Source organism: Ictidomys tridecemlineatus, chromosome 14 (assembly GCF_052094955.1).
Source record: "Ictidomys tridecemlineatus isolate mIctTri1 chromosome 14, mIctTri1.hap1, whole genome shotgun sequence".
NCBI lineage: Eukaryota > Metazoa > Chordata > Mammalia > Rodentia > Sciuridae > Ictidomys > Ictidomys tridecemlineatus.
Window position 1 is genome coordinate 34,898,138 of NC_135490.1, and position 22,100 is coordinate 34,920,237.

Consider the following 22,100-nt stretch of genomic DNA (forward strand, 5'->3'; position numbering starts at 1 on the left):
GGTTAAAATACCTCTTTCATGTGGAATCTGTGTGTGAAGCTCAGTGGTTTTGGCTAGCTTTCACCTTGAGTTTCACATTCAAACAATCCGAAGTTTCAAAGTCAAATCAAGGGGTAAAAAGAAATGGGGAGAAGTGGGGAGCAACAAAATAGGGCAAGTAAATGGCTTGCCTAAGAATGGGATATCTATCTACCATCTTGTGAAGGGTTTTACTCTGGAGCCCTTTCGTTTTGCAACTGAACTTGTACTGTAGCAAATCTGCACACAGTACTGCTGGACCAAGCCTCCTCAGTACTAAAGGGGAAGATTATTCTTAACCCCTCAAAAACTCCAGGGAAGCAGCAGAGCACCGTGCTCAAAATAATTGGGGAATTTAAAATACTGACTATAAAGAAATGTGATGATTGACATGCTCCTTCTAATGAAGTGGGTTTGGGAAATTCAAAAAATTCTGAGCATCTTTAGAATTTTCTACCATGTGAATTTAAATTCCATGGATCATCATGCATTTTCTCCTAAGGGTGGTGGGCAGGACTGCTCCCATAGCAGACTCCATAGCTCCACCCCTTGAAGTCTGGTCCTGTAGCCACTTGTTTCCTTCCTTTCTTAGCAAGGTGCAGGGTACAGGTTGCAGACTGTGTCACCTCTGTGGAGCCACAGTATGGGACTTAGTCTCCTGATAGGATTAGACTCATTTGGTCCCTAGCCTCCAACAAAATATTCAGGGACATTTTGGCCAGGAAATGTCAAACTCAGTGTGTGGCTGAAAACTTTAAAAATGCCCTGTGCTTGGATAGGAAAGCAAAGGCTAGCAGTCAAGTATAGTAGTACACATGAGCTTTCTTTAAAATAATGAGAATATTTAAGAGATGTTTGAATGGACTAGTAAGTGCTACATTTTGCCCATTTTAGGGGGAAATATCTATCTATCTATTTATCATCTATCTAACTATCTATCTCTATCTATCTATCTCATATATGTCTTATCCCTCACACAGCAAAAGACTCTTTTGGCTGCAGAAGTTTTTTTATTGTTTGTTTTTTCCTCTTTTTATTTTTCTTGTTCTTCCTTTTCTTTGTTGTTATTCAAAGGATCATTATGTCTTTAAGTGCATGTTTTCTTTTCAAATGTGGTCTGTGATACCAATAAACATCTTTGGGAAAAAAAAAAAATCTCTGAACTCCAAGAACTTCAGTGCTCATTTTTTAAAAAAAAGCAACAGTTAGGCCCAAAGGCACATGGTAATTTTGAGGACTTGGTTCCATGTGCTGTCATCTGCAACTTGTTTTTTGACATCTGCCTGGAGGGGTGCAGCAAGTTGCCATAAAGTCTATGTAGTGAGAGAACTTTGCAGAAAACCCTTTCCTTTGAGTTGATACTTTTTATAGAAATAAAATCTAAGGCATAGCAGTGATCAGACGTAGCCAGTAGATTATTTGAATGAAATATTATCAAAGCATTAAATAAACAAACAAAAAAGTCTGTGGGGGGTGCTTTTTACTGAACATAATAAAAACAATAAAAGTAAACGCTACGTTTGAAGTTAAAGTCCACAGATCAAAGTACTTTGCAAAATGTCAAGTGCAAGCATAAGAGGGGGGAGAAGGGAAGCCCGGAAAACTATCTAAAATATTTCATTGTCACATTAGAGAAAATCCCAGCAAATGTACCTATCAAGCAGCTTCAGTAAGATTCAGCTTAGGTAAGGAATCCCAAAACTAAATCACTTAAATTATACCAGAAGTATAAAAAACAAAACATCAACAACAACAACAACAAAAAAATCCCCCTTCCAAACCCCACTGTTTAATTCTGCACCAGCAATGAACAGCACCGTGATGAAAGAACACAACATACCTACCTCCTTGTCCTTAGAGAACAATTACTAACATATTTTCTTTATTCAGGTGGTTGCATTTTTTTTTCTTTTTTGAAAGTGCCTTTAGAAGGTTAAAAATAAGAAAGCAGTCTAAACAACAAAATTACGATGTCTGAGAGGTCTTCTCACTGCCCTGGCAGCCAGTCTTAATTAGAGTTCTGACGCAGTGCTCAGCTTCTGTATGGCAGGCCAGTATCATGGACAGCTTCGGGCAAAGTTTAAAATTACAGCCACAAAAACGCACCAGTGCTATTGCTGTCACCTGGAACACAGTATTTACCTGGGAATCGTTCACGGCCTCTCTTTATTTTCACTATAAATAAGTTATTTTAAAAACATTACTCAAGAACATATCTGAAAACAAATAATGTCAGAATAAAAATCTTACCTACGGTCAGCTGGGTTTCACAGTTGCTCTAAACAGAGGAAGTAGGAGGCAGTGGCCTTTTACATGTAGAGGTTGTTTATTTAGCCCTTTTTAAAAGGTCTTGAACTCCCGAGGTTTAAGATTAAGTCCAATCCAAGTGTCTGCAGGGAAAAATGGGCAGAAGAGAAGGCAAATAAGAGAGGCGAAGAATCCCAGCTGCTGGGTGGTGCTACTGTTCTGAGAGCATTTGAGCTATTTTCAGCATTAACAGCAGCCGGAGTTGTCTGCAAAGTGATGGAAATGCTTTCCCCGAATCCAGTCGCCTCCCCCCCCCCCGGGGGGGGGGAGGGAAAAAAAAAACACAAACCAGGAAACCCACAACAACTCAGTTCATTGTGCAAATATTCATTTAAATTTTGAGGAAAATTGCCAGCACTATTGAAAATGCACACAAAAACTTGAATTGGAAATCTTAAAGAAACACAGTGCCTCTCCATAACCCTCAAGTTTCCAAAATGATGTACCTGATCTGTTGAAAATAAGATGTTTGGGCTTATTGAGAAGGAAGACTTTTCTTCTGATATCTACTTGCTTACGTATTTGGGTCTCCGAACACTACGTCATGTAGAAATATCTGTTGTCAGCCTGGACTGAAGGCTGGGGACAAATGGTTTCTTTCCAGCACGCACCTAAATTTCCAGTTTCATCAACTATGCTATTTTTGAAAGCTACTGGGTTAAGCTGTTGACATTTCTTATCTGTTGGCAGGGACTGGGGACCATTCAGTGACATGATGCAGAGGGATGTCTATCCCCTGCTTCTGCCCCATAGGCCAATGAAGAAATCATTCAGATTGGGTCATTGGTGATGACTGGCAAACTTTGAACTTTCATTTTGTTTCTAGAATTAACGGCTAAGATCCAGAAGCTGCATTCATTCATTCATCAAACACTCATGGACCAAGCGCTTTGGAGCCCACTGTATGCCAGGCAATTCTGAGAATACCACGGTGGGCAGAATAAGCAGTATCATGGACAAGACTTCAGAGGCTTACAGCACACAACTAGGCAAGAATTAATAAACACAAAAGTTGTTGAATTTTTCAGCTCCCTTTTCACCAGATGAGTCTATTCAAATCACAGCAGCTTAAGGCTGAGATTTCTTTCCACCAAGACTAAAGGAAGGGATATGCATTGTCATTGCTTCATCGTGCCCTTTACTACTCCACTAAGAAGGAAAAGCGGCTACCCCACCAAGGGAACACATAAGAATTTTTGTAAAAGCCTTTACTTTATGTAGCTGAAATCCCTGAATCTTTTCCAATCCCTGCTTCCCATAACAAAGAAGATGCTTAAGCAGCCAGAAACCCTTGCCTTACTCAGCAGGTGCAAGAAGCGTCCCTAGTCTTAACCCAGTAAATGTCATAATTAATTTTACGAGGATTGATTACTTACTGATGCTCATACCAAATCCAGTTCTTCCCTTACCATCAAAGGCAGTGAGCTGATTACAGAAAACATTGACAACTATGCTGACGTGTAAAAACAGGAAAGCATGATTATTTCAAATACTATGTTAAAATAGTGAAATCCTTCAGCTCATTACATTTTTTTTTTACTAAAACCAGGTGTATATTTCAATTCAAGAAAGAACCACAACTTAAGTTTGAAATATCTAATTAGAATTTTAAAATAAAATTGACTTTGCTTAAAAATACACATCAGGTTTTTTTTTTAAATCACTGTAGGATAATGCATTTCTCTGTTTATTTATTTTAAACACTCACTTTACCATGTCTCAAATACTTATAGGTATGGATATTAATTTAGAATACTCATCTTACTTGTTGAATGGTAATTCTACTGGTAAAAATTGGAAGGCTAGCCTCAGGAGGACACATTTTTTTAAAAAAAATTGTGTATACTTTTTCCTCCTTATAATAGTTTATAATAAAAAGGAAAATCCTTTGAAAATTGATTTTCCTTGAGATAGATGTGATGAGAGAGATGTGGATGAGAATATCACAGTGTGCAGAATAACCAGTATCATGGATAAGGCTTCAAAGAAATATTAACTATTAGACACTAAGTCAATTATTATTTTAAATTCTGGACTGCTTGTTTTCCATGCCAATCCTAATGGAAGCCCATTGCCTCACTATGGCCTACGTAGTCACATTCTGTCAAAATCTTTCCTTGATGAACTGGTTGTGACCCTGCTAGCCACTTGTGCTCCTTGTTTAGGAAGACCTCTATCCTGCCCTGTGCCTCACTGACATCTCTTTGTTCCATGAGAATCCTAACGGTTCAAACATCCAGTCCATAGCACCTTCCAACAGAAGAGTGCAACTTTGCTTTTAATCATATTTTAAAAGGTTATAGGATGTAAGTTCTAACTTTTCTACTTATCCAACTGTTCTAACTTTTATTTTGCACAACATTGACATCTTAAGAATGATACTAATTATAGTAACGTTAATTATTTTGTTTATATTTTTCTTTCATTCTCTCTTTTTTTAAAATAAATAAATTCATTTAAAATAATTGTAAAAGGATTATATTGGAGCGGGCTTTTTTATATTGGAGAAATAATAAAAAGGGCTTTGGTATACCCCCACTGCTGTATAAGATGGGGACAATAACAGCACTAATCCACTGAGCTGTGGCATGGCTTATATAAATTTTGCACACAAAATGCTTGAGAAATGCCTGAGATGTAGCAAGCATTTGGTAAAAGTCATGTTATTATCACTTAAGCCTGGAGCTTTGCTTTCCAATATGGCTGTAAATGGCTAATGAGTTCCTAAAATGTGGCTAGTCAGAACTGAAATGTTATATAGGTATAGAATGCACACTAGACTTTGAGATAATATAAAATGTATATAAATAATAATTGACATATCACATTAATTTTTATATGGATTACTTGTTGAAGTGACAATATTTTGGACATATTGGGTTAAAAGAGACTATGTTAAGATCAATTTGATTGTTTTTCTTTTTAAATATGACTACTAGAACATTTAAACATTACATATTTGGCTCTCATTATATTTCTGTTGGATAGGGCCATCTAGATCAGTAGTTATCAAACTGTAGCATTAGTCACCTAGAAGGTTTGTAAACTCACAAGTTGCTCTGACCCACCTCCACAGTTTCTGATTAAGTAGGTTTTGGGGAGTGTCCTGAAATTTTGCATCTCTAACAAGTTCCCAGATAATAATTCTTTTTTTTTTAAAGAGTGAGAGAGAAAGAGGGAGTGATAGAGAGAATTTTGATATTTATTTTTTAGTATTTGGCGGACACAACATCTTTGTCTGTATGTGGTGCTGAGGATCGAACCCGGGCCGCACGCATGCCAGGCGAGCGCGCTACCGCTTGAGCCACATCCCCAGCCCCCAGATAATAATTCTTGACCAAGTGGTCCATGGATTAAAGTTAATGTCATCACTTGAGGTCTTGTCAGAAAGTCAAAATCTCAGGCACCATCCAGACCTTCTGAACCACTATGTATGTTTAATAAAATACCAAGGCTCTGTGCATGCATATTAAAAGCTGAGAAAAAAATTGATATAAAGTAGTCTGTCTTCCTTGGGTGCAAAAAAAAAACTTATCTGAAAAATGCTAGTATGCTAGACCTGCTCCTAGAGTTTTATTTAATCAATCTGAAGGAGACGTAAGCATCTTATCTAAAATACTCCCAGGTGACCCCAATGTCTAAGTAAATAGTGAGAATTTGTGATACAAGACCCATCAGACCAGACGTTAAAGGGTCAAGAAACCAGTCACTCCTTCTAGTGAGGGGAAGATGTCCATGAACTTGGAACACATGACTCATGGAGATGGCAGAGAAGCAGGGAACCACACAGCAATGGACAAGGAATCAGTGGTTGGTAGGAGTTGGGCAGGAGACACTCCATGCTCTTGCAGGTATGATGGAGGTCCCAGCTCCTTTATTTCTGGAATTCAAAGGAAGGCTGGATAAAGCAGAGCACCTCCTCAATCTCAGAGGAACAAGGACACTAAGCAAATTATCTGGGCAGAGATGAAGGCTCTGGAGAAGATAAGAACCTACTTGTGAGAATCCTGGTGTAAGTCAAGAGTGGACCCAGGGGCCATGTGAGAGTGTTGCAAACTCTGTATGTCAGGATTAGTTTCAGAGGATAGATAGATCAGAAATAATCTTTTAGATGGAGAAGAGAGACAAAAAGGAATGAAAACATTGAAAGACAGTTTACTGTTCATTTCCTTCTCTCTTTCCCTAATGCACAATAAGAATGGAGACAATTCTAAGTATTGGTCTAATTTAAGCAATTTATGCTAAATTTACAGATCCCAAATCATCCTAGTGGGTATTTATACCCCAAGAGGGGATCTTGTTAACCCAAATAACTCTTCAATTAGAACTAGTGAGAAAGAGCCATGTTTTGCAGGAGAGAGACTTTATTTTCCATGCAAAATAAGTGAGCACATCAGCTTTGAGTTGAATACCTCATCAGTTTGTCATGTGACTCCTCACTTTACACAGGTGGTCCCAGAACACTGTGTGTTGAGGAGCGCTTCATAAAATGAATCTACACTGGAAGAGAAAATCTGGGTTCGTGCTCTTAATATTTAAAACATTCAGGGCTGGGGTTGTAGCTCAGTGGTAGAGCACTTGCCTAGTATGTATGAGGCACTGAGTTCGATCCTCAGTACCACTAAAAATAAATAAATAAATAAATAAATAAATAAATAAATAAAATCTAAATAAAAATTTCAACTCTGGGCTGGGGTGTAGTGGTAGAGCACATACCTAACATGCATGAGGCCCTGAGTTTAATCTCTGGCACCAAAACCAAAACTAAGCTAAATAAAATCCCAAAGGCTAAACTAAAACCCAAAACAAACAACAATAACAGAAAAATGACCATCGATAACTTTATTTCTCACATTTTTGGTTGATTGTTTCAGAAAACTTTTAAAGAAGGATAATAGTTTAAAGCAGTGTGTATCCAGAGTGACTGAATCCTGGTCCTATCATTTATGTGTGATCTTGGACCAATTATCCTCCCTGAGCCTCAGTTTTCTCCTCTGTAATAGGACCACCTTATTGGGTTGTTGTGATGATTAAAATTGTTATTTGGAAAGAACATTAAAAAAATCTGGCATGTTCTAAGTGCTATATATACACATTGGTTAAATAATCAAAATACCTTTGAGCAACTGTAGTTATCTACATATAGTGGAATCTAGCAACTTTTTTTATATACCATGATGATTTCCAGGATCCTTTTGTGTGCGTGATTTCTTGAATTCACATATTTTGAGTGTTTCTCTGAGTTGTTTAAAAAATTTTTTTTCCCAAGAGAACTCAAAATTCTCAATTGATTCCTCATCACTTCCTATTATTTGAGAGGACCTCAGTAGGAAGGAAGTGAATGTAGTTTTCCCATGAATATTGTTTTCTAGGGCATATTTTTTTTTCTCCTGAAGTCCTTTGAAAAGTGAATTGCACTATAGACATTGGAAAGCTTTTGTGGCCCATGTCAGTTTAGCAGCATTGTCTAATATTCCAGGAGAACAATGTATCATTCTCTTAGTCAAATGTTTCAGTGTTGAGGGGGAGGCAGCAAGACTGTCTGAAACCCTGGCATGAGTTTCAAAGACGGATTGAAAAGGTGGTCAGATTCTCTTACTCTAGAGACTACAGAAATCAGATAATGCTGATTAAAGGAAGGAATGGATCACTGAAATCAGGCATGCAAAATGATGCAAAACGAAACCTAAATTAAGCAGAGCCACACCTTTTACACTTGTTTGCTTCAACCGTGGTCAACAATGTAATGCATACGCAAGAAAGGTAATGATGCATAGTGGCATCGCACACGGAGGATCTGCTGGGTCACAAACCTCGGTTTGTTGTGTGTGGAACAACACTCAGAGGCACAGGGTGGGGAAACGGTGAAGCCTGAGAGGTTTAGGATATCAGATGAGTCCCCCAAGCCCTCTAAGCTGGTGTGCTGAAATGTGGGCAGAGAAATTGGATGATAAACCCTTACTAGTTTTTAAATCTATGCTTTTATTTGAGATTATAAAAATGATGTTTAGTAAACCCCCATCCTTCACATCTGCTGGTGTCACCACTTGAAAGTTGTCACATCACATGTCCAATTACTCCTATATCGGGTTGTTGATGGTAAGCGATTGCTCTGTAGAAGGTGACATGCTGCCTGCCACATGTCACATCAGGCTATTTGTCACTAAACTTTTCCAAGTTGCTGAAAATTTTTAATGAAAAGTTAAAGAACTATTATCAAATGCAAGGCATTACATAGAGATAACTTCTTGAACTTTGCTAAAACTACATTCTCTTGTTAAAACTTTATTGCTTTTAAACTTACAGTCTGAATTCCTGTGTATTTTAAAAAAACTACTCCTGCTGTTGATATAACCAGGATACAGCTTTTCCTGGCATTTAAATTCCTTTTGAAATTGAGCGTATGCAACAGTTGCTAAATATGATATAAAAATTGTTAAGATGAGCCTTCTTAGGGTGCCCTATTGAAAGTCCCTCATGATCTTGTGTCTTCTAGAATATTCACTCACAGTTTTACTACACAGCTTCTAGCTTTATTTCTTTCAGCTTCTCTGGCCTTCTCTCAATGCCCGGAATGTTCCACATTCAGGGCCTTGTCGAATGTGGTGCCCTGGGACTGGAGCCCCTGCCTTCTTCATTCAGCAGTTAATGCCTTGGGCTTCAGTTGAAGGACTTTCCTTATCCACCTACGTAGAACAAGTTTCCTCCTGTTTAACTCTTGAAGAATCACATTCCTCACTCCTGTGAGTTCAACCTCTCTAGCATTTGTTTGAGTGATGGATTACATGTGCATTTCTCCTCCAGTAGCCTCTTGGCCAGTTTTCCATTCTAGTTGATTCCCCACACAGGTATTGAATTTGTGCCTGGCACAAAGTAATTGCTGCATATGGATTTGCTGAAAAATAAATGATTAAATAAATTCTGCACGAGCAACAAACGGGTGCATTTTGTTATGTATTCATCAGAATTTGTGAAATAAAAAGTATCTTGTTTATAAAAAGAAAAAAAAATCTCTATGTATTCTAATTAAGCAGCTGTTTCCAGTCAAGAGAAATCCCTGAAATGTCTTGCTCTCTAGAAACTTATTTGGTTTAAAATTTCTCTTAAAAGGCAGATGCCACTTGTTTTTCCCTTGGGGTATGATAAATTCTTTTGTCTTAATAATTTATATTTACCTTTTAAAAATGATTTGAAACAAGTCTAGTCACATGCACACATTTATCATATCTCTGACCTTTTTCAGAACCACATGTTACTCTATTGGGGTATATTAATCCCTCAGGAGGTCCCCAGTAAATATTTCTTTTGATTAGGTTGCTGAGAAAATTGTATATTTGACTATGTATCACTAGATAGTTATACCACTTGATTCTCTGCAAACTATGCCTGATGGTGTTTATAAGGTATGAGCAGACAGACAGGCATGCATGAAGTGTCACACCACTAAGTTACTTGGTCAGATCAGCGTCATTCCCATTGTGTGAAATCCTTTCTCATATCTGCACTATACACTAGTTATGAACATACAATGAATTATTAGTCACTGTTTGAGAAGCTGGGAAACTTGCAATCTTGTTTTCTAGTAAGGGGAAAGGAGAGTTTGGTGTGACCAAGGCTACAGAATGGGAGTCAGAGGCTGAGGGGGATAAGCAATTGGTCTTAGCCATGCTGACTTGGAAAAGGCCATGTAATCTCTTCCACCACAGGGCAGATGAATGCTTATAATAGTCTGACAATGCATTAAAATATACTATTTTGCACAGGCTCTTTGTAAATGCATACAACACTCCAAAATCACCAACCCACAGGATGGAAAATATCTTTTCTGAGTCATTCAAGAAATGAATGAATGAACCCGGCAGACCATGCCACATTTCCATAATGACTATGATATGACTACCAAAGTTAATTTCCAAGGGGCAATATTGTTACCCTGTTTCTTGGCTTACAACTTCTAAAAACCTGAATGACAATGAAATCTCTGAAATGATAGTCTCTTTTTGTGTGTTAATGAGTTGTTTAAGAGCTGACATCTCCTCCAGGTAGATTCATGATGGGGGCTGGTTACTGGAAAGACCCAAACAGGATTTTTAGTTTTATCCCTTAATTTCCAGGAAGGGGAGAGGGACTGAAGGATAAGTTGATCACTAATGGCTGGAGATTTAATGAACCCAAAGGAAAGGGTTCAGAGAGCTTCTGGAGAGTTGAACATGTGGAGGTTTGCCCAGCATTCCTTTCTACACACACACCTCACTCACCCTATGTGTCTCTTCATCTGCATCCTTTGTAATATCCTTATAATAAACCAGTAAACATGTTTCCCTGAGTCCTATGAGCCACTCTAGCAAATTTACCAAACTCAAAAAGGGAATTGTAGGAACCCCTATGTATAGCTAGTTGGTCTGAAGTACAGCCTGGGACTTGTGACTGGCATCTGATGTTGGCTGGGGGGTGGAGCTCTCAACCTGTGGGACCTGATTCTATGTCCAGGTGGTCAGTGTCAGAACTGACTTGCAGAAGAGGATGCCCAGCAGGAGTCATCTGTAGCATTGTTTGGTTGTCTACAGCTGGGGAGAAATCCCTCCACCCTTGAGCTCATACACATCTGTGATGTTGATTGTTATTGAGAGTACAGGAGAAACTTGAGTTTTCCCTTCCCCAAAACAGTCACACACATATACATAAAATTCTAGAAAAGTGTCCTTGAAACTCTCAAAAATGAAGGATAAACAAAGAACAACTGAGAAGAGTTGACTGACCTTCAAAAGTTAGAAGGAACTACAGATTCCTTCTGTCAAGTACCTAATAAAAACTTCTTTCTAAATGAACGCAGGTTGGACACGGGAACCTTCAAAGACTGAATGTATGCATGTTCTCCATGTTGCCTGCCTTCTGTTCCAGACCTAACTTTCTGGCCTATGGGTATGCTGTGACATGGGCTGCACATGTCACAGGAATATTAGTGCCCTCTGTTCTCAAGTGGTCAGGTGAGCCCTGGGTGTTGGAGTCCCTGGACCAGTCACCTCTGATTATTTGGCAAGCTCATCTGATTACTTCTGTGGGTCTAAAATATTATTGCTTTTATGTTTTTCATGATAGAAGTTAGAGGGTGAATGTATTAACTAGCAAAGTCAACCAACCAAACAAAAATAGCCAAGTCAGCCTCCCAAATAAAAATAGCAACATCCGTCCCATCACAGAAGGGAACACCAGAAATAAGGAGATATGGGAGAGATGTGTTGAGAAATGAATAAAGATGTATCGATTTTACAAAAAAAGAAGAAGAAAAAAACTGTGGTGGGGAATCTTTGTTTAGACCCTTGGGGCTGAGCTAGAACTGGAGTGGTCTCCAATAGCAGGTATGACAGGGGGGAACCTGCCTTATCGTGATGGGATTTTCATTTGTCCAGGCAGAGAGGTGGCAGATTCAACTCTGAATCAATGTTCCCATTTTGCTTTCTGGCCAGTGCCCTTCTTACTGCAGAATTCTAATAATATGCCTCATTAAAACTTCCAGATTCCCTTGCAGTTCGTTCCAGCCAATAAGTTAGCAGCAAGACACCCTGCTGTAAACTTCACAGACACCAAATATTCCCCAGAAGAAGCCTCCCCGGTCCTTCACCCTTTAACTTTGTACTGCTCCTGATTCATTTGATGTAAATGAGGTGCTACTCTGGGAGGCCTATACCAAGGGACAGAGAATAAGGTGAGCCACCTGGGGCTGCTTTTTCCTGGGCCTCTTGCTTGAAGAAAATCCCAATACTCGACTAGTTTAAATGGCTAAATGGAGGTAGTGTGTAACCTGAAGCTGGAAACAACACAGTCATCTAAGAACCACTTTATGACATTAGGCAGGCTGAAACATAGCCGTAAACTATCAAGCCTGCCATTTAGATGCCATGGAGAAAATAGTTTCAGAAATTTCAAAAGAACTTCTGGTCCTTCACCACCAGCCCTTAAAACCAGGTTTGCTTCGGGCTTCAGCCCTTTTATAATTTCTTAATGGAGTGAAAATTGGTCTGAAAAATAGGATCTAACATGCCTGAGGCCCTAGGAGGTGCACCATTTGAATATTTGGGGCTCTAAATATAGCAAAGTCGTTGGCTCTTCTGAAACTAACACTTAATGATCAGCAATATCAAGAGAAATAAAAGCGTAGCAGTCATCTACAGGAAATACAAAACAGGAACCCACTGTTTATCCTGTTCTGGGTGTACATTGCCAGATCATTGTTCGGAAAACTTTGAACAGGGTCACTGGATGTAGCTTACAGAGCTTTTAAAATCTAAATTAAATGGCGGAATTTGTCCTTGTCACAGAAAAACTAATTTTGAAAGATTTTTCAAGGCTAGTAATGCATTTACTTTGAATGTTTAAAAACCCTTGAGACTCCTACTTAGGCTTTTCCTAAAACAGTGAATGCTATCTGTCCTAATTGAAGAGAAGGTGTGTTGGATTAGGAAGCCATTAATTTCCCAGAACTAAATAAAGTTAAAAATACACATGGAACAAGTACTCTTGTTTCATGGGTTTGGATCAAGTACCATATACTGAGGAAATGGACATAAATCATAACATATGATGTTATAACATACTGTTGCATATATGTCTTGTCTTTGATCCATTTTTGCCAAAAATCGCATTAGAGCACGTATAATCTGCCATCATTAAATCTGAGCTTGGCTTCCAAGTTGTGTGGCTGGCTCCTTTAACCTCCTCTTGCTTCTGGTCTCTTATCAATAAAATAAGAACCATAGCAGTGCTTAACTCATCTGATCGCTGTGAAGATTAAATGAAGTAATACATGCAAAGGTCCAATGTCTGGCACACAGTAGGAACTCCCTAAGGGTGTTCTTCATTGTCATTCTTCATCCTCTCTATGAACAACATCAGGCAGTTAAAAGCATGCACTCTGAGCAGAAGAGGTTACCTCTTGGATTTGGGCACAATTTGTGATCCTCAGTTCCCTTATATTAAAATGTGCATATTATGAATTACTGTAGAACATTTTAAAGAGGATTGAAGAATACAATGCATGGAAAAGTATACCTGGTATAATCATTAGATGCTAATTTTTAAAAATTTCAAAGACAAGCTTTTTGCAAATATGATATAATAAGTAATCTTCAAAGTGATATGTACTTTTACTTTGCTGATGGGGAAAATGAAATGAATTGGGTGTATCTATATAATAAATTTAATTTTCTTATAGTTTATTTCAGATAGCTCATTTTCAGAGTTTCAGTCTCAGTTTTTGTCTTTGCCATTTTAATTTAAGAGTTCATGGAATCGTAAACAACTAGATTAAGAAACGCTTATTTCTCCTAAGAATTCTATCCTATGGTTGACAGAACAATCTCTCTAGAGCAACAGTATCATCAACATCTCATTTGGGTCAGTAGAAGATTGAAAACAGAAAGGTATTGACACTAAAAGGAATAAATTGAAAGAAAACAGAAGAATTGACTTCCTAAGGTCCTGAAAGAGTCCGTTGAAGAATCTGTCATGCTGGGAGTGGTGACAGGCCTTTGTAATCTCAGCAACTCCAGGAGGCTGAGGCAGAGTGACTGTGAATTTGAGGCCAGCCTTAGCAATTTAGTGAGACTCTAAGCAACTTAGTGATACCCTGTCTCAAAATAAAAAATAAAAAGGGCTAGGGATGTGGCTCAGTGCTAAAGTACCCCTGGGTTCAATCTCTTGTACCAAAAACACAACACACACACACACACACACACACACACACACACACACACACACACATACACACGAAAGAAACAAAGAAAAAGACTATTTCCATAGTAGGTGGAAGGAGGTGATTTATAATCCTCTCCATCTTGTAACAGATAGACATACACTTAACTTAGGCTGATTGACTGCAAATAAAATAAATGACACTGAAGTTTCCATATCCACCTCTAACAGTAATTATCAACACTGTGAGAAAGAGGAACCCAGGCCTTGGAATCAGGCAGAGCAGACCTCCAGCTTTAGCTTTCTCCGTAGCAAAACATGTCACTTGGGCAGAGTTACTTTATCTCTTAAAACCCTGATTTCCTTACAACACCAGGTATCTACTTAAGAGAATTTAATGAGACTTTGTGCAAAAATCTCCAGTGCCTGTTGCAAAAGAGAGGGAAGAGAGGGGTTTAATATATTGTTATAGCAGTTTCTTTTTTCCTACTAGACTGTAAGCTCCTTGATGTCAGGACTCCCCTTAAAAACTTAAATTCAATCAGTTCCTCATACAATATCTGGTCGTGTGAATATAGAGAGTGAAAATATAATCAAATAAAACTAAAGCAGCAACAACACTGAGTAATGAAAGAAGGCTTGAGTTATGTGTAAATAGCCAAGGGATACAGCTATTGGCAAATTGAACTGATGCACTGCAGAATAGATTTAAGTATAAAATAAACAATAGACAATATTTTCCTTACAGAATATATTTAGAGGAGAGACAAAGCTGTAAAGGACAGAGAAAGGTTGTCCCATTAATCATTGCACTACCTGAGGGGATTATAAATAGCATCTTTAAATGGAATATAAATCATCTCAATTTTCTTACTTTGTAGACAGATGGAAATGACTTTAGATTCCTGATTTCTATGAACTCTGATTCTGTTTTATGTTCCCAAGAGTCTTTAGATAAAATTCACATCTTCAAATTTCTCTCTACATCCCTCTCCTCCAATCTTGTGATTTTCCTACCACCAGACAGGGTCTCCAATTTGGGGACTCATACATATCTTAAGTTTGATTCCACTGACACAGATCCTGGATGGGCAGGCTTCATGTATTCTTTCTATCTCAGGGTCCCTGCCTGCAGCAATTTCTTGAATATGGTCCAGCCGGAGACCTTCAGGACCAATTTGATTTCCCAGATTTCTTACTTTTCATTTAACCTTAAATCATGCCTAAAAGGAACATAAAATATACAAGTTGCCTTTTCACATATTGAAAATTGGGTCATGAAGAATAGTTTTATAGGAAGTCATTAATAGGACCAAGGCCTGAGAATCAATTTTCCAGTGGGGATGAAAGGTCATAAATGCCATTGATTGCAGAGTCCCATGTGAGATGAGATAAGAATTCCCATGGGGTCCTGTCAATCTGTACCATGAACACCAGGGTTGCTCCAAAGGCAAGCGCTACTTTGTTTTGCCTGGGAGCAGCCTTGAGAAAGACTTGCTGTTCAAATCCTTGATGAATCTGGCACAGCAGTACAATAGTAGGCTCATTTAAGTATCAAGTGATAGCTTCAATGGGGCAACATAAAAGAGATTTTTATACAGAAAAGAAATAGACACAAACAGCAGGGAAAATGAGATTTGCAATAAGTTTAGCAAGAATGGTTTTAGCTGGGAAAGAAATGAATAGACGGTCTCCTAATGAAAAGGGCAAAATTTGGAACATCACAGCACAAAACTGGGCACACATTTAGTTGGGACCTAACCAGACACTCAAGTGGAGTAAAATGATCTGAGGATCAATCAATGATGAAAGTAAAATAACATCATGTCCAGTAATTAGAAACAATAACTCAGGAAATGAGAGAGAATTCTCAGAGATAAATTATTTGTATTAATGCAAGTCTATTAGTCAATCTCTTCTGAAATAAAGAGGAACATGTAGCTGAATTTATTTTAAAGCATTCTAAGAAAGTATACTTACTTAGTAAATTTTGTTGTTATACCCTGTAATGAATCCTACTTGCAAAGACAGAAAAAGAGGAATAAGTTCAGGATGCCCTTGGACTTCCACAAAAAACGTTGGGTAAGAGAAGAAGGAATTAGAAAGGCCCTAGCAAAGGGTGCCCATCACTTGTGCCAATCCTGAGCTATAAATTGCAGAAGCTCTACCATTTTGTAATGTGAACTCTGTGTTTGTGTTACTGATTAAAATCTATCCACTTGGCCTCTTTTTAAAAGACTTGCACACATTTGAACACACCTTTGAGACTCCAGATTGGATTTATGCACCACTTTCTATTTTGGGTAACCACAAAGGTACTGGAAATTTCAAGTAGCAACAAACACCTCGACCTACAAACATAAGAACATGAGCTAATGAAGACGGGATTTCCAGGTTGCAGAGCTTGCATAGACTGGGGGCTCCAATTATTCTTTGGGGTGTTTGACTTGTTGATCAAGACTGGGTTAGGTCATCTTTTTGCACTGTTTTTACTATTTCAGTTAATATAATACCGCTCTTTTTTTAACCATAAAAAAAAATCAGCTTAAGGTCTATTTTTGAAGCTACTTGTGTGCTGCCTTCCTATGACTAAAAGATAGTTTTTTTTTCCCCCCCAGAGGAAATGAGATGCCTTCCTTGTACTTCTGACCAGCCCTGTGGAGAACATTCTCTTTCAATCCAAATCATTTTGAATTAACTACAAAGGTACTCAGAGCCTTCAGCTTCCATTCAAGAGTTATTAAAAACTGTCATAATAATTTCACTATTTATCAAAGTACAATTTTACAAATAATTTATGAATTACATTTATAATGGTAGTTGATATGTCATATAATCACATATCTCAGGATATATTATATGCTATTTATTAAATAGTACAAGATATCACAAATGATAATTTATAAATATAAGAAATATAATGCTATCTTATAGAAATATAATTTCTATAAGAAATAATAGAAATTTACACTCCCATAATTTGAGCCCACATTCTCTTCTATTTTCACTTTTGAAAGGATAAATTGGTGTTGTGTCTTCAGAATATATTTGTTTCTTTTAATAAATTCATTCAAGAGAGAAATCATAACACATGTTGATATTTACTGCAATATTTTATTAAAGTCCTCTCTCAAGAGTTAAATTCATTTAAAAAAATGAGGAAAGACTGTTATGTAATTTTGCTTCTGTACTTGCTTCTTGACCATGTTCTTTCTTTCTTAGTGCACTTAGAAATTAGTTTTGACACTGAAATTTCTTCCTACACATTAAATACACAAAACTTGCATTGCTTCCAAGTCAAAGTGAGAAATGCCTGCATTTACCATTTCTGTATTGTTGCAAAATAGTATAGCTACCTTACTTAAAAGGTTTATGGATGGTCTTTGTTAATTTACGAGCTGAGAAAACATCTCTAATTTCACAACTTTCAAGGTGGCAGGAGATTGGCAGTCTCATTTCTGATTACACTTATCTCCATTCACTGCTTCAGTGGTTTTGCTAACTTTGTCCTGAGAGAAACCAGCTCTTCGGTTAAGATATGAAACACAAAAATAATGGGGGAAGTAAAACAGCCTATTAACACATACTGATTCCTGTCCACACTCACACACAAAGACATATTATAACTAAAACCTTCCTAGTTCTTACTTACACGATAACTACTGCAGCTCTACAAGTAAAATAGATGTATCTTTACCATATCATCTGTTGGATGTGTTCTAATAGCTTTCCCCAAATGGATAAGAGCTATAAACTTCTGGGATTATTACAAGATATCTCAGTCAGTGGGTAACTCTCAAATTGGAACTTTTCTACGTGGGAAGAGCCAGGAAATCTGTGGACTCCAATCTTTTCATTTATTTGTTTAGCCATTCACATAGCATTTTTCATGTTAAGAATGTTAACATCCCTATTTACACAACAGACCCTTGGCATGATGGAAAGCATCTCCCAATTCTCATAGGACAACTCTAAAATATGTTTATCACTGAACAAAGACTACATTAATTTAGATCACGACTCAAGATTCTCTGCTCACATTTCCCTGAAATGAGCCATGTTTGTACCTTGACATTGACTCTGTGCTATTGAAATTGGTTTCTTCTTCCACATCATGGAAATGGGAATAGGGCTGATTTGGTTATAAATATTCCATAGTGTCTATCCTCTGAAAAATTTGAACACTGAGTTGAAAACCCTGAATAAGAGAGAAGTCATAAAAAGATATCAATGTGTTTTGAAGAACATAACTATATAATGATACATTTTTCATAAGGAACTTTAAAAGTTTGTCTAAGTACTAATTCCAGGAAACATTCTAATTTTCAATGCAACTTAAAAGTTACATCTGTTTGAATTAAAATGATCAAGCTTTCACCACATGCCATATCTTCTTATCTTCTATTAGTATGCATAAATTCATTGCCTGCATAACAACAAAGTGTGGGAATACATTTTACTAATCTAATCAGTTTTTTAGGAAAATACTTGTTCACATTTTGTATGATCATGTGTTTTGTTTAGACACACTCATACCTTATGAATTGGGCGACAAAGTCTCAGATGCGAAGTCTAAATAGACCTTGGCAATGTATAAGCTCCAAGAGGGCAAGAACTTCTATCTATCCACCCAATATGGTGACTAACTCATAGAAAAAGCTTACCTTCTACATTTGAAAAGTTCATGAGGGGTAATAATGAACTAAGCCAACCAAGGTAAAACTGGCCATGTTACATGTCATGAACAGCGAATGTCTCATGAAGAAACTTTTGATTTGCTTTTTCTTATTTCATTTTATAATATTATTATTACTTTTGTTTGGCACTAAGAATTGAACCTGGAGTCTTTTGTGTACCAAGCAAACACTGCCCTAGACCCCTTTTCTTATTTTAAACGTCATGGATGAAGCCTTTAACCTAGCATCTGTGAAATAGAATTTATCATAAAAATAGTGTTCATACATGTTTATCATACTAAATACTCCTTTAGAAATGTGGAAAAAAATTAAGTTTTTTTTTTTTATCCCAAAACACACATTCTCAGTTTGACCATTTTCTTCTTTAGATCACAGTGTTGTAGTCAACAAAGAGAAATTGTTTGACGTGTACATAGCCACAAGGCTCTTGATTCTTTTTGAACTCCAGTTGAACCGTATTTGGTTCCAAAGTAGAGCTAATTATTTTTAATCTGGAGGTAAAACCACCACCGCCAGTACACAGGCCCACTGATACTGAGCCCAGAACATGCAGCTGGTGACCAGCATTCCCAGGGTACATTTTCTAAATAATCTCCCAAATTAAAGTGCATGCCATTTTAAAAATAAAAGGAAATTGATTAAAAAAATTATATTCAGAGGGCTTAAATCTTTTTCTATTGCCCAGCCTTGTAACATTATACATAGAAGACTGAACATGATTAGAGCTCCATAAACTTCCTTTGATCACTATTTAGATGCACCTCCTGAATTTGAAAATTTCAACACTTTGAGGAGAGTTAGAAAATATAGGCAAACAAAAGAAAGAAAGCAAAAACCACTCACAATCTCATTTAAAAAAAATTAATCATTGACCTTCTAGATTTTTCCCCTTCCTCTTTTTATCATTGTGCTATTTCTGGTCTTTATAAAGGAATTTGGTGTTCCTTTCTACATGAATGTTTCCATAGAGCCCACAAGCAAAACTGTAGAGAGGATGATAAAGTGAGAATTATAACATTTTCTTTAGGCTGACCTGCAGTTCCCATGAGCAGGAGGTTTAGGAAAATGTTGAGAACACAGGGTTTAGAATCTGGCAGATCTGTTGGAATCCTACTTTCTCCACATGCGTGACCTTGTGCAAGTTGTTTAACTTCTCTGAGTCTGTTTCCTTTTCTGTAAAATGAGAATAATACCCTCATCGGAGTGTTTTTGTGAATAGTCAATGAGAGGTATTTAAAGAATTTGGCATGCTGCCTGACACAGTATGCATTGAATGAATAGTAGCCATTATTATTGTTTGTAAGAATACTTACTGTTATTTTACATTCCTAACTAACCTTGTAGATCACAAAGCTCTGATACCCTATGTCATCAGGCCTAATTTTAGATCAGCCCAAGAAAAACATAATTAAGTACATAAATCTAATTAAAAATGGGCATAGGAAGCATTCTTAAGTAAGTTCTTTAGGATTGTAGGGATGGAGTCTCTCTTCTCATAGTTGATGGCAACTCTCAGAAACAGCAATCTGCTTTTTATCATCTTTGAGTATTGAAGAATGTTCAAATTTTGAACATAATCTAATCCATACATATTTGATACATTTTTTGCACTGAAAGATTGGTTGGCCTTAATGCAATATAATCCATTTGGGACCAAAAGATTGAGAACTGTGTTGATACAGTCTTATGGACATTTCCAAGAGTTTTAAGTTAGACTATAACAATTTAAAAATGAGGTGAGCATTGAAAGCCTGGTGAGTTTTAACAGTAATCATCTTTTTATTAAATTATTTTTCTATTCTGAAAATGTATTTTTATTTATTTTATGTATTTATTGTTGTTGTTCTGGGCCCTGTCAAGCTTTATTATATGGAGACCGCTGAGATATCCCTATTGTACTTTAATATCAGGAGATATTTATTGATGATATTAGTTATTGCCTATGAAGAGTCAGTTGTGGCTGGGCACGGTGGCACACACTTATAATCCCAGTGGCTCAGGAGGTTGAGGCAGGAGGATTGCAGGTTCAAAGCCAGCTTTAGCAACTTAGTGAGACTCGAAGCAATTTGGGGAGACCCTGTCTTGAAATAAAATGTAAAAAGGACTGTGGATGCCTTGGGTTCAATTGTTGGTACCAAAACAAACCAACAAACACACACCATTTTGTATCAGGAATTACAGTGTGTACTTTGCATGAATTACTCCATATAATATCACTAATGGTCTTTTGATGTAGGTATAATATCTTCATTTTCCAGATACCAAATGATAGGTTTTAGGACACTATTCCAACATATGGCATGGTGGTATTTGAGAAAATAGCAGAAGCAGGTGGGTCTGATCCCCTGCTCTTCTCCCCTGAAGATAAAAGAAACTTCTAACCTTTCTCTGAAGTAGGTCATAGACTCTCATGTGAGAGGCACCCACCCTGTACCTGGAGGAAAGAAGACCCAGGCATACAGAGAAGAATCTGAACCAACAGGCCTTGTTAAGTCCCTGCAGTTTGTTACCGAAGCTCAGACCCTCTTTGTCAGTGGGACCCTCCACAATAATCAACTTCTTCATCAAACTTAGAATAAAATACACGTTTCCTGGTTCGTTTGGGTCTTCATTTCTTTCTGAAGTTCCATGTCATTTAAAACTTATATGAAATAAATCTGCATTTTTTTCTTGTTATTCTGCCACTTGTTATATAGGGGCCTTAGCTAGGAATTTCCCAGTACATGAAGAAAGAGATCTTTTCTCCCCTACACAAACCTGTCACTTGGAAGTCACTAAGTCACATGCTTTCACAGGCCAACTCAATGGCTGGATTTTAGTTTACCGTTCCACCGTCTCTAGATCAGCTCATTCTCTCCTTTCTTGGAAAATACAGAATTGAAGGAATCTTGTCCTTGACAAGGTGCAAATTAGTTATGGGATATAAAGATGTTAAAAAGCACTAATTTTTTTTTTTGACAGAAAAAAAATTGCTGTTTTCTGACTTTTAAAACTAGGCCATCAAGGACAGATGACACAAATTTCTTCACTAAGTACAATGAGTGAAACTTCCAACTATGGTTTGGATTTTTAAAATAACCACATAAAGAAATGACATTAGGCTGGCAGGAGAGGGTAGGGGAAGGAGAGGGAAGGGGCAGATGGAGGAGAGGAAGAAAGGAAACAGGAGGGTAGAGGACACAGTAACATTCATGAATATTTGGGGCCATTGGTGCTTGGACCTAGTCCATGAGTCAGTTCCCTATTTTCATATATACGACAAGGAAAGTCTGAAACTCAACGTTAGGTCTGCATTTTTAAGATAAATGCATTTCATTTGTAAGGTGTTCTGTTCACAATAAACCAAACACACAAAAATTCAATAACATGTCTTCAAGTACTGGCCTG

General features: G+C 37.4%; 1 protein-coding gene across 36 annotated transcripts in view; it reads right to left on the reverse strand.

The window, feature by feature from the left end:
* The window catches only part of Sorbs2 (sorbin and SH3 domain containing 2), a 326,988-nt gene that overhangs the window by 172,979 nt on the left and 131,909 nt on the right, over positions 1-22,100 (reverse strand). For 35 of the 36 annotated variants that reach the window (XM_040294542.2, XM_040294547.2, XM_078031050.1 and 32 more), the window contains exon 2: positions 2,269-2,408. The gene's annotated coding sequence lies outside the window, so the exon portion shown is untranslated. Of the gene's footprint in view, positions 1-2,268; positions 2,409-2,771; positions 2,791-22,100 lie in introns of those variants that run through there. The other variant, XM_078031049.1, reaches the window with a different exon arrangement.